General features: G+C 46.6%; 1 protein-coding gene across 2 annotated transcripts in view; it reads right to left on the bottom strand.

Annotated features, from left to right (window-relative positions):
• APBA2 (amyloid beta precursor protein binding family A member 2) overlaps positions 1–13,730 on the bottom strand; it is a 244,275-nt gene that overhangs the window by 115,141 nt on the left and 115,404 nt on the right. For both annotated transcript variants that reach the window (XM_047766882.1, XM_047766883.1), the window contains exon 2: positions 12,265–12,318. The gene's annotated coding sequence lies outside the window, so the exon portion shown is untranslated. The remainder of the gene's footprint in view (positions 1–12,264; positions 12,319–13,730) is intronic.

The following is a 13,730-nucleotide window of genomic DNA, read 5'->3' as shown; positions in this document are numbered from 1 at the left end:
ATAAACAGGAGAGGCTGGAAACCAAGTCCCAGAGTGATGGGACAGCAGAAACTCAGAAGCATGAATAACTGTAGGGAGAATAGGTACTGAGCATCTCCATGGCTGGCCCTGGGCTTTTCATACTAACATGCTATGAGCCATTTACTACATATAAGGCTGTGTTCTTTCTCTTTTGTTTTTCTAAATTGTGGTAAAATAAACATTAAACTTAACCATTTTTAAGCACACAGTTCAGTGGCATTTAAGCACATTCACACTGTTGTGATACCATCACTCCCCTCCATCCCCAGAACTCTTATAATCTTGAAAAAAATTGAACTTTGTACCCATTAGACACTCCCATTCCCCCATCCCCAAGTCCTTTACTGGACAGAGAAGCCTCGGGTCACAAAGGGACTTTCCATCAAAGCAAGTTGTCCTCCTGCCTAGGACCCGTACTGTGGCCTTGGCACCACTGCAGGAGATGGGTGCCTCTGAGGCCACGGGGGAGGTAAGCTGTGTGCTCCCCTCACTGCACTTGGCCCCACCAAGCCCAGCCTCGCTATACTGGACCTCACATCCACGAGCCTGTCTTCCTCTCTGGAAAGCAGAAATCAGGACATTTACTTCCCGGGGTGAAGAAACTCCAGTTGGGTCTGCTTCTACATGTGTCTGGAATGGGGCTGTACCCAGCAGAGGGATGTTTCTGCTGCCTCTGGATCAGCCAAGAGAGAGGGGAAGAGATGAGCTGGCAGAGAGGAGGGGGCTGCCTTGTGCACACACAGGGCCTCACTGAGAAACAAAGGTCAGCGGGGGCTCCCTGAGCCTAACAGAGTCCTTGGAACAATGAACATGGGCAGAGCCAGGATGCCGTAAACTCCAGCTCAGCTTGTATGCCACCTCCACCCCCAGAGGCTTGAGGGCAGGGGAGGAAGTGAGAATTTGTCTCTAAGGTCCCCAAGGCTGGTGGATCTTTTTTTTTTTTTTTCTTTTTATGGCTGCACCTGCAGCATATGGAAGCTCCAAATCAGAGCTGCAGCTGCACTGGATCCTTAACCCACTAAGGTAGGCCAAGGATTGAACCCACATCCTCGCAGAGACTTTGTCAGGTCCAAAACCCATTAAGCCACAATGCAAACTCCCACTGATGGATCTTCTGATGTGAAATCTCAGAGCGGCCTCACAAGTGAGAGTTAATTTCTTTGTGAACTGACAAGTGTCAGCCTGGAACAGATTCCCAGCTTTTCTACTTCTCGATGCCCCCACTTTGCTGCAGGACCCTAAGTGGGGCTGGCAGGACTGCATATGGTAGACAAAAAACCAAACATCCCAAGGGGCGTCACTATTCTCAGCCAGGACTTGGGGAGGCCACACAGAAATGCCAGTGTCTTCATGGCTGAAATTAACGTCACCAGTCAGCGTTGGGAAGGACTCTCAGAATCGACCTAACCTAAATCACGTCCATCATCCAAAAGCATGCCTGGCCACAACTGGAGATATTCCTTCAATACAGGTGCCTGATGTATTTCCATTGCTGGGATTCCTTTCTGCTGTCAAGGGCTTGACTCTGCCTCCTAGAGAGTCACAGCTGGAAATGTCTGGGTTCACCTCCTCCAAAAATCAAAAGCTGTGGCTCCTCTCCTACCCCACTTCCTCCAGGGTGTGTTACACCCACTGCTTCTCCCCTCACCCCTGAACCACACTCAACAATCCATTCTCCATCCTCAGCGATCCCTCTGCTCAGAGTGATCCCTCTGTTTACACCTTCTCCTCTACCCTCCTCAGGCAGTTTTCATAAAAAAACAAAAAGCCTACATTCACTTAGTCTTTTAAAATCCTACTCAGTCTTCTGGCAGCCACCACCAGACCACTAAAGCCCAGAGTCTCCCTCTCTCCTGGTGTCCCCTGAGGTTCCCTACACCCCCACTCAGCGCTCCACTCCCAGGGCCCCTATCCCCATCCGTGGCCTGACTCCCTGCCTCCCACCCACCCTTCCTGCACCCTTCCTGACATAGGGATCTAACAAGGAACCTCAAGGATGGTCTTCTCTCCTCTGAGTTCTCCCTCTCCTGGACCCTCCACACACAGGGTCTCCCTGGACCTTCCCCCTCAGGGTGTCACTTCTGGGCCCCCACCACACCCACAGCCTCTGTTCTGGCCTCATCATCAATCCCCAGGGTCATATAAGGAGTCTCCAAGGCTCAGGCTTTCACTCCCCTGCCTCCCACACTCAGCGATGGCATCAGTTCCCTGGGAAAGGGGGCATCTGTGTGTCTGAACAGGACAATCTGGCCTCTGCTCCCTCAACCTCTGGCTCCTCCATCAGGCCAAGTCAGACGAGCTGTGCCCTCCAGGTCCTGCTTTGTGTGCTGGACCCATACCTGTGCTTCTGTCTGCCTGCAACACCTACCCTCTTCCCTCCCTCTCCCAGATATGTCTACTCATCCCTCAAGATGAGAGTCCAAGCCTCAGGTCCCCCAGTACAACCCAATACACTGACAGGTCGCCCCTCCTGGGGTCCCACTCTTCACATCCCTTAATACTCAGAGGGCATGGCTGCCAAAACCCTGCCCACATTCCTGCAGTGGCTGACAACCAGAGTGGACGTCAGGCATCTCCTTGGAAACCTCCTGTAAAGACTTCGCCAGGAGGTGAGTCCCAGGACTGATGTCTGAGGCCGGGACATGACTGATGACATGGTCTTCCTTGTGAATGAGGAGGGGACACAGGCAGGAGTGAGGTGCCTTCCAGGACTAATTTTCACCTTGACAGTCCCCCTGAAAGGGATGACTGACACGCCACAACCTTCTTCCCTGCAGATATGTATACTGACTGAAGGAGATTAAGTGATGGGTCCAAGATGAGTCTGCAGAAGCCACGGACTCTATGAAAACAACACTCGTTGCAGGACAATCAGCCATAATGGAAGAAACTCCAGCAGTGTCGCTTGAGGGGACTTAAGGAATGTCTCCATTAACATCTATGTTGCTTATCAACCAGTCCAAGCCAAAGCTAGGGCATAAGAATTGTTCTGGCTGTAAGACACATTTCCTCATGTGGAATCTGAAAAAAGGACAGATGGAACTTCTTTGCAGAACAGATGCTGACTCACAGACATTGAAAAACTTATGGTCTCCAGAGGAGACAGTTTGGGGGGTGGGGGGATATGCTTGGGTTGTGGGATGGAAATCCTGTGAAATTGGATTGTGATGATCATTATACAACTACAGATGTGATAAATTCATTGAGCAATAAAAAAAAATAGGCCCTATGGGAAGAAAAAAAAAAGAAGAAGAAGCATTTCCCGATGTATCTAGAAGCACATGTGGTAAAAATCAGTTTGAAAAATGATGCTCTAAGAAGAACTAAATGACAGAGTTCCCATCGTGGTGCAGCGAATCGAATCCAGCTAAGAACCATGAGGTTGGGGGTTTGATCCCTGGGCTTGCTCAGTGGGTTAAGGATCCAGCATTGCCGTGAGCTATGGCGTAGGCTGCATATGTGGCATTGCTGGGGTGTGGTGTAGGCCGGCACCTGTAGATCCAATTCAACCCTTAGCCTGGGAACCTCCATCAGCCATGTTTTAGGGTGCGGCCCTAAAAAGACAAAAGACAAAAAAAAAGAAGAAGAAGAACTAAATGAGTTGCTTTCTTGCAGGACTTGTCAAGGCCTTTATTAAGGTGCTCTGGGACCCCAAGAGGGGGCAGTACAGACAATGTGTCCCAGACCGACCCTAATGGGGGCTACTATTTTCAGGAACATCTCCTGGGACTCCACAGAGCAGTTTGAGAACACCAAGAATACACACTCATGTAATTAATTAGAACTGGCTATAATTAATTTCAGCTGAATATCATTAATTAAAAATTACATACAGAAATAGCCCACTTGCTTTCATTTAATCACACATATTATGTTGGGCTCAACTTAGTGGCAGCTCAGAGTGCTACTTTCTTAACACATTTATCATCTTTTAAGAGAGGTGTTGATAAATTTTTTCTCTCCTAATGTGCAACTTAAAAAAAAAAACAAAAGTTGGTGTCAGAGCAGATGTTTCCAAGTACTTGAGCACACACACACCAAGATGGAAAGAAAGCAAATCGTAGTGGCCAGCTCTCTGTCTCCTCCAGGGAAGGAAATGGACAGCAATGCAATGGGAGCTATTATGTGCTATGCCCTCCCATGGGTGATGTGGTTCATTCCCACGATCACCCACACAAACCATGAATCCCCATTCGACAGATGAGGAAATGAGCTTCCAAATGTGTAAGAAACTGGAGCTACATGGTAATCTCAGGGCTCCTGAACATCTGGACTGGACATCATGAAGGGTGTGGGACAGGTAGGCATACAAGCCCACGGAGAGATCAGCGGTCAGGCAGGAAAAGTACAGAACAGGCTTCAATGTGGCTTACCTGTCCAACTAAGACCCTAAAAGGGGGGCCCATGAGCCCTGTTGGTCAAGATGGAGAGAAGCACAGAGGAGGGACCACACAAAGCCAACATGTGGACGCTGCTGGAAGGAACAAAGCCAGTCCACCGTGCACTGCCCAGTTCACTCAGCCTAGACAGAGAAACAACCCCAGCGTCCACCAACAGATGAAGGGATAGAAACAACGCAGTCTCACAGACAATGGACTACAACTCAGTCCTTAAAAAAGGTGATCTTACCATCTGCACCAACAGGGAGGGATCTGGAAGACAACACTCTGAGTGAAACCAGTCACAGAAGAATCAATCCTGCCTGCTTGCTCATCTATGGCTCATCTAAACAGCCAACAGTACAGGCTGACAATAAAATGGGGGGGGGGGATGGGGAACTACTTCTCAATGGGCATAAAGTTTCAGTTTACAAGAGAGTAAGTTCTAGAGCGATACCTTACAGCATGCTACTTAGAGTTAACAAAAAGGTATACTTGGTACCCCAATTTTTTTTTTAAGAAAGTAGATCTCGGAGTTCGCTTTGTGGCTCAGTGGTTAACAAAACTGACTAGGAACCACAAAGATATGGGTTCCATCCCTGGCCTCGCTCAGTGGGCTAAGGATCCAGTGTTACCTGAGCTGTGGTGTAGGTCACAGATGTGGCATGGATCCAGCATTGCTGTGACTGTGGTGTAGATGGCAGCTGTGGCTCCGATTTGACCCCTAGCCTGGGAGCTTCCACATGCTGAGGGTACAAGCCCTAAAAATACAAAAAAAAAAAAAAAAGAAAGAAAATAGATCTCATGTTAAGTGTTTTTACTACAAAACAAATAAAAAACAAAGAGACGAGGAAATCTTTGAACATGATGGCTATTCATTGTGTGGACTGTGGTGACAGTCACACAAGTGTATACATTTGTTCAAACTCACCAAGTCACAGAAATGAATGATGTGTGGGTTTCTGACATACCAATTATATCTCAATAAAGCCGGGCGGGGGAGAAATCCTAACCATTTTAGTGAAGAGAGGAATACAGAACCTGCTATAACATGATGAGGCCAGGAAATCAGCAATTCCAGTGAGTTACAGGATCAGCCAATAAAAAGGAACAAGACAGCCCTGCCAAGGGGATGCAGGACACAAGAGCAGTGAGGTTTTGCCTGCACACACTGAGTGCAAGTAGCTCTTTGCAGGAAACTCCCTCAGCAAGAAGCCCCTTTCTTTGTTACTCTACCAAAGCTACATTGTAACTAACCAGGCACCTCCATGCTCATCTCCTGCCCCAGCACAGCTTTCAAATCTTTCAGCACACAATACCTTACCTAACCTGTCAGTTCTTTCCACAGACTGGAAGAGGTAGAAAGGAAGAATAAGTAACAAAACAGATGGCGGGGACCTCCTCCCTAGCCTCCCCTTCAGTAATTTTGGAGAACAAACTGTGTAAACAAGACAGCATCTAAATTAAGAACAGTGACAAGTCTGCAGGCAGTGAGGGATGGTGAGGACTCTGACCACCCCCACCCCCACCCCCCACCCCCATCTCCATGATTAACTGAGATCATTTCTCTGTTTCCCTTTAAAACTTTCATGGCTGAGCAGAATCTTTGGGGGCTTTGGGGAGACGCCGAGTGCACCACCTCCCCAGATTGTTGGCATTCTGATTCAAGGCACCTTTCCTTTCTACAGACATTTGTGAGTTTGATTTTGTGAGCAGCCAGAAGCAGGACCCAATTTGATAACAGAACCTCTTATCAACTTTCCAAACACAGAGATGCAAGTGTAGAGAGCAATGTCTCAAACAGCCATGAACACACAGGTTTAACCACATTATCACCCCCACCTCCTTCTTCTTCATATTATTGGCCCATTTTTTTCAGTTACAATGTTTTCTCTTACTGATCTGAAAGAGTTCTTTATATAGACAGAATAGTAATCCCTTATAGCAAACGCATCAAAGATATTTATTCCAGGTGGTAGTTTGAACTTTTTCTAGTGCCCCTTCTCTTAAAGAACTTACTAATATTAATGTTTAACCAATCAGGCTTTTGTGACTTGTCTGGGCATGTGTGTATTTGTGTTACCTTTTCCCACCTCGAGGGCATACAGAAAATCTCCTCCATGTATTTTGACATCTTACTCTTCATTTAGATCTTGAGTTCTATTAGCATTGAGTTGCGTGTATGCTGTGAGGTAGGGATCTTTTTTTTTTTTTTTTTTGGCTGTGCTCATGGAATGCTGAAGTTCCAGGGGCACAGATGATGGAACCTTTGCCACAGCAGTGACAACACTAGATCCTTAACCCACTAGGCCACCAGGGAACTTGTGTTTAATCACTGTCCCGCATCCTCTCCCACCTGGACAACAGCACATCTCTGCCATCTCCTGGGTTCCCAGACATGTGAGCCTTTCCTCTAAGGCTCACTACCCTGCCCTACCCATCCCATTCTGTCTTTCCCTACTTAGACATCACAAATCTTCATTGTAACTTTCCACACTCATGCCAGCTTCCCCTTAATGCTCCACTTTGTGTTTTCTTTTTGGCCACACCCACGCTTGTGGAAGTTCCAGGGCCAGGGATTGAAACCACACAACAGCAGCAACCCAAGCCACAGGAGTGACAATGCTGGATCCTTAACCTGCTGAGCCACCAGGGAACTCCCATTTTCTACTTTGGGTTTTCTTTTTTCTTTTCTTTCTTTCCTTCTTTCTTTTTTGTATTTTTAGGGCCACACCTTGGCACATGGAGGTTCCCAGGCTAGGGCCTGAATCGGAGCTGTAGACACTGGCCTATGCCACAGCCACAGCAATACCAGATCCAAGCCATGTCTTTTACCCACACCAAAGCTCACAGCAAGGCTGGATCCTTAACCCACTAGGCGAGGCCAGGGATCAAACCTGCGTTCTCATGGTTACTAGTCAGATTCATCTCTGTTGAACCATGACAGGAACCCCCACTTTATGTTTTCTTTTACTGTCCGGTACCTGGGGATTTCTCTGCCTTTCTTAGGGTGTTATGATTTAGGATCATTCTCAGCCAGATTTTACAGTGGTTTTTTGTTTTGTTTTGGTTTGGGTCTTTTTCGCTTTTTAGGGCTACACGTGGCATACACAAGTTCCCAGGCTAGGGGTCCAATTGGAGCTACAGCTGCAGGCCTACACCACAGCCACAGCAAAGCAGGATCCAAGTTGCATCTGCTACTGACATCACAGCTCACAGCAATGCCAGATTCTTAACCTACTAAGCATAGCTAGGAATCGAACTACATCCTCTTGGACGCTGGTCGGACTCATAACCAGGTGAGCTACAACAGGAAGTCACTACAGTGTTTTTATGCTTGTTCTTGGGCAAGGGCATGCTGTGGCCCTATCAGACTAGCCATTTCCACAAGTGCAACATCTCCTAACTTCACTTATTTTCTAAGACTTGCGCATGATTTAAACGCAGCTTACTAATCTTTCCAACATTCCCTCAGGATAATCACTGATTTATATAATTATGACTCACACGTTTTATAGATCAAGAGCCTGCAGGACAGCTATCATAGGAATAGTGAGGCCTAGAATTTAATTCTCCTGGGAGAAAAAAAGATAGAACACATCCCCAGACTTTTACTCTCAGTGGAAGCATTTTCATAAAGTTATCCTGTGAAAGACAACAGGCACACTCTGGGTATTAGTATTTTAAATTTACAGACTGGCCCACTTGCAGTAGGAAAACAAACAAACCTAGGTCTCTTCTCTCTGCAGATCTCCTCACAGAGATTCATTCTGCTATTACTGACATGTTTTAAATTTTTTTTTATTTTTTCTGACATAAAGGACCCACACTTCATTAAGTCCTGAGACAAGGAATGGGTGTGGCTTCAGCTGGGAGTCTGTGGGTTCGAGTCCTCTCCTAAGCCAGAGATTGTGGGTTGAGTCCCCATCTGAGATGCACGGTTTCAAATCCACCATGGAATCCAGGAATCCATCTAGGACAGGAGGGAATTCCTGCCCAAGCCCCAGGTTCAGCACAGAGATGCAGGGGAGAGGCTGGATTAGCAAGTGAAATGAGTGAGGCGGCCTTACTTTTTACAAAACAGTCATTTCTCAGCAGCTCCAAATAGCAAGACCTGTAATCTTCGGCTGCCCCAGAGGCAAAATGATGGTTTTGAACCAATATCTAGACACTATAGTATTCCGACTCCACTGGTGGGCATCTTCATCCTCAGAATTGGCACAGAGCTTCCCCACTGGGGAATGCAGTTTCCCTCTCCTTTGGGAGTCCCAAAGCCACCCTAAATATGACACACTGGAGGGCTGCCCAGCACTGCCCCACCCAACTGCTCCTTCCCACTGTGGATGGAGAATGTTGCCTGCATATCAGTGAACATAGAATGCTACAGCCACTGAGCCCTCAGCCACAATCGCAGCCCCAAAGGTGAGCCCTGAGGGAACTCAGGATAGACACAAACAGGCTGTCCACAGCCAAGCCCTCAGCCACCGCAGCCACCCCTCAATGGTGCACCCCAAGTGGACTCAGAATGGGAAAGCACAGTTAACTGGCCCTAGACAGCCGAGGTGCATATCAAAGGAATGAGGTCAGTGAGCCCAGACTCTTACATCTTCCCATACACAGAAAAGTGCTAAGTGAAGAAAGTCAGAGAAAGACAACTATCATGTGAGATCGCTAATATATGGAATCTAATAGAAATGACACAATAGAATTTACAAAACAGAAACAGACCCAAATTTTTCGAAACCAAACTTATGATGGTTACCAAAGGGGAAACATGGGGGGGAAGGGATAATTTATGGGGTTGAGATTGACACGTACACATAGTGTATATATAAAATAGACGGATAACAAGGACCTGCTGCACAGGGTTTCCCAGCACAGGGACATTTACCCAGGTCTGTAGTAACCTAAAGAGGAAAAGAATCTGAAAGGGAATGGATCTAAGGCCCTCAGTTTTGTCCACCGAATAAAACAACCCTCAATTTTTAGGTTGTGGGGTTTTTTTCTTCATTCAGCACCATGAATTCCTAAGAACCTACAGAATCTATCAGAAGCTGGGTGTTGCTCTGGGCATCATGCCCACCGTGCCTGGCTCAGCCACCTTACCTCCAATGACATTCTCTTCTTCAAACATACCCCCATCCGCATCCCAGCTTCCCCATTCCCAAGCCCTGAGGGTGTCAGTGGCCCCAGAAGAAAAGTGCTAGCCCAGAATCCATCTTCTACAAATCTCTCAGTCCCAGGCACTCAGCTGGCACCTGGCCTACAAACCTGTGCAACTCTGTTCCCACAGGTGCTTCGGGGCAAGAGCAAGCCAAGTGCCCACTGAAGATCAGTGGGATGGGGGCCACGGTACAACTTCACCCACAGGGAGCCAGGCAACCTGGGGCCGCCCCTCATTCCTGGTAAGCTCAAGAGGGCTCTTTTTAATCAGAATTAAGAGTCTTCCATTCTGCACCCTGGAATTTAAAAATGGTGGGAATTTAAAAATGGTGGGCTTTGGAGTTCCCATTGTGGTGCAGTGGAAACAAATCCGACTAGGAACCATGAGATTGTGGGTTCAATCCCTGGCCTCGCTCAGTGGTTAAGGATCTGGCAGTGCCATGAGCTGTGATATAGGTCGAAGACATGGCTCTGATCCTGCATTGCTGTGGTATAGGCTGGCAGCTGTAGCTCCAATTAGACCCCTAGCCTGGGAACCTCCATATGCCACGGGTGTGGCCCTAAAAAGACAAAAAAGACAAAAATAAATAAATAAATAATTAAATAAAAATGGTGTGCTTCTAATAGACTGGTAATAGATCTCACTTTCAGTATATCTACTATAAAAACAGTATCTACTTTCGACATATATAGGAATCTAGGAGTTCCCACTGTGGCACGATGGGTTAAGGACCTGGTGTTTCCACAGCTGTGAGATAGGTCACAGCTGTAGCTCAGATTTGATCCCTGGTCTGGGAACTTCCACATGCCTCGGGTGCAGCCTAAAAAAACAAAAAAGTTATCTACTGTCAGTATAAATAGGAATGTAGGTTGGAGTTACACACATAAATGACTGAGTCCATGAGGACCGTGGTTACAGAAGCACTGTACAATGAGGAGAAGACAGGGCGTGTGTGTTGCTGCCGTCTTTGGAGGCCCAGGGTAGGTGTTGCTTTCTGGAAACAGTGAAATATCCTATTTCATGGAAAGACAAGAAAAATTCAAACAAAAAATTTCCTCTGCCTTTTCGCCCCTCTGCCCCACTGTGCATTGTGTTCCTGTATCACGCATCCATCTAGGACCAAACCTCCCCATCAGCAAAAACACCTGCTCAACCATTAAGGGCAACATTTTCCTGGCATCAATAGGACAACCCCTTAAAGACAACACTCCTTCTTGATCTCATAAGGGGTCACACGGCACTTAGATCTGGACTGTGTAAACTGTCAATGTCCGAAAAACCTTATATAACTGTGCCTCAACTTCTAACTGACAGAACAGTTCTCTCAGAGCTTTCTGGGATGCTCTTCCCAAGTTATAGTCCCCAAATTTGGCTTAAATAAGATTTTCCATTTCTTTCTTAGATCGACCGATTAAGTTTTCATTGACATACATAAGTGCCCAGCAGTGGGCCTAGTGCTCATGGGACCACTGTGAATCAGACCCCAGCTTAAGACTCTCCGTGCTCAAGAAGATGTGGTACATATACACAATGGAATATTAATCAGCCATTAAAAAGAACGAAATACCAGCATTTTTAGCAACATGGATGAACCTAGAAATTATCATGCTAAGTGAAGTTAGCCATACAATGAGACACCAACATCAAATGCTTTCACTGACATGGGGAATCCGAAAAAAGGACAGACTGAACTTCTTTGCAGAACAGATGCTGACTCACAGACACTGAAAAACTTATGGTCTCTGGAGGAGACAGTTTGGGGGGTGGAGGGATGTGCTTGGGCTGTGGGATGGAAATCCTGTGAAATCAGATTGTTGTGATCATTATACAACTACAGATGTGATAAATTCATTTGAGTAATAAAATAATAATAATAATAAAGTAAATAAATAAATAAATAAAAAAGACTCTCTGTGCTCAGATTGAGGCCAGAGATAGATGAGTCCCAGGCTGAGCAACTGGAATCTGTTCCCTGTGGACAGATATTTCAAGATAAAGATGATGGCAGGGGCAAGGAGGACCTATGTCCTGCTTGGATAAAAAATAAAGAGACCATTCTCATTCTTGAGGTCAAGGAGACCTCCCAGACAACACATGTGCAGAAAGTTTCCTCAGGGTCAGAGAAGGGAGTACATCCTGTCAACTTCCCAGAAACCCTGGAGATGATCACTCGAAACAAATAATTAAAAGATGCACATGCACAGAGGAGGTTCCTGAGTCAGGCCAAATGTGGGTTCCAAGCCAGACGAAGCAAGACAATTGGCCAGAGGAAGCCCAAAGGACTGCCCCCACACAGCAACTGAAACTACCTCCAAAGCACATGGCGCTCTCTTGCTCTGTTTGCCTCTCTCTCTCTGCTCCTCTCAAGCCTGCCCATGCTTTCTCTGCAGGTATCTTTTGTCTTAATAAGCACTCTATTTGCCTCACTACTCCCAGTCTCTTTGCCAATTTTTTCTCCAAGGGGACAAGGACTGGGGACCTATGTCAAGCCTGGTGGCGCTTGTGGTCTAGTGGTTAGAGTTCAGTGCTATCACCTCACAGCAAACCCAAAACAAGATTAATACTGGTTATACATACACAGCTACCCAGAAAGTAAAGAGCAAGAACAGCTTCCCCCCTCAACCCGAAGGGCAGCTTCCTCCACTAAGACAATTCAGAAGCAAAACCTCACACCATGCAAGGTTACCTCTTATTTCTTACCGAAAGTGAGTGGTTTGGTAAGGTCCGGAAAATGCTCCTGGTGATGAAATCTTTCTGGAATAAAACAGAAGAAAAGTGATGACATTACTTTGGTTTCAGAAATGACAGGGATGCTCCTTTAGCGCTCCTTGGAGTATAAAAATTTTAATGAGTGAGAGGTTTTGAATACCTGGCAAAGTGAACCGATTATAATCCTAATGAGATGATCAGAAATCACTTGAAACAAATAATTAAAATGTTTCTTTAGCCATTCATCACATGATTATTGCCTTAACATCATGTTGGGCAAATAAAGCACTGGCTTCTGGATCTCTCTGGCAGGAGAGACTCTCAGCATTTCAATGAGGCCCCTCAAAGCCCTCATGAATATGTATTTCCCCACAACAAAGCTTGACCCCACTCACTGGCAGAATCCATATTCTGGGACACTTTCAGAAGAGGTGGGTGTGGGGGGCGCTGGAGGGGGATGGAAAGAGATTAAAGGAAAGGGAGAGGAGGCAGGCCCCCCTCTCATTTCCTCTGCCCAGGTTCCCAGCCCATCCTTCCTCCCAGGCTGCATGGTTTCATAAAGAGAAAAGAAAAGAGGCCATCCTGTTGCACACTCCCCTTAACAGAGGATGCTTTGCAAATGCAAGCTGGAGAGGAAGGCCGGGGGCATCAGGATGGCAAAGCTCAGGAACTGATGGCGGGACAGGAGATGACCAGGGATGGGGAGCTTGGGGTCGTGCAAGAGGACAGGGTTTTCTGGTCAGAAACATCACATCCAAATTCCCTTCCTCCCTCCAATTTAGTTGAAGACAGAATGAGTAGAAAAGGAATTTCTTGGTTCCTTTCCAAACCATGGCAATGGCAGCTTCCTCATCTGCTGGGGACGGAAGATCTGGGGGCACGTCAGGAACAGCTGTGCTGGTCTGGAAGTCCACCCTCAATCTGGTCCTGGTGTCTAAAGTCACAGGGGATGGCTTTATTCTTTGAGGAAGATCGCAGGCTCTTACACCGGCACCAGCAGGTAGCAGCTACATCATGACTAAGGTCCAGAAACTCTGGACTCAGTGTTTGCCACCTTTCTAAGGAAGCTCTCAGTTGCTCTTACTTCCCTGGACAGATATTTCTAAAAGTGAATTTTAATTAGGGAATTTGGGAGCCACACCAACCTGGGTCAGTGCAGATGCCTCTGGTCCAGATACAAAGGAAAATGATGGGCTCAACAGACGAATGGATAGAAACGTGGTACATATACACTCTGGAATAGTACTCAGCCATAAAAAGAATGAAATAATGCCATCTTGGACCTGGAGATTATCATACTAAGTGTAGTAAATCAGACAGAGAAAGACAAATGCCATGTGATATCACTTATATATAGAATCTAAAACTTACCTATGAAACAAAAACAGACTCACAGACATAGAGAACAGACTTGTGGTTGCTAAGGGGGTGGGAGCAGCGGAGGGATGGACTAGGAG

Source organism: Phacochoerus africanus, chromosome 2, assembly GCF_016906955.1.
Source record: "Phacochoerus africanus isolate WHEZ1 chromosome 2, ROS_Pafr_v1, whole genome shotgun sequence".
Classification (NCBI taxonomy): domain Eukaryota; kingdom Metazoa; phylum Chordata; class Mammalia; order Artiodactyla; family Suidae; genus Phacochoerus; species Phacochoerus africanus.
The sequence above is the reverse complement of the archived record's forward strand: the minus strand, read 5'-3'. Positions and strand labels throughout refer to the sequence as shown.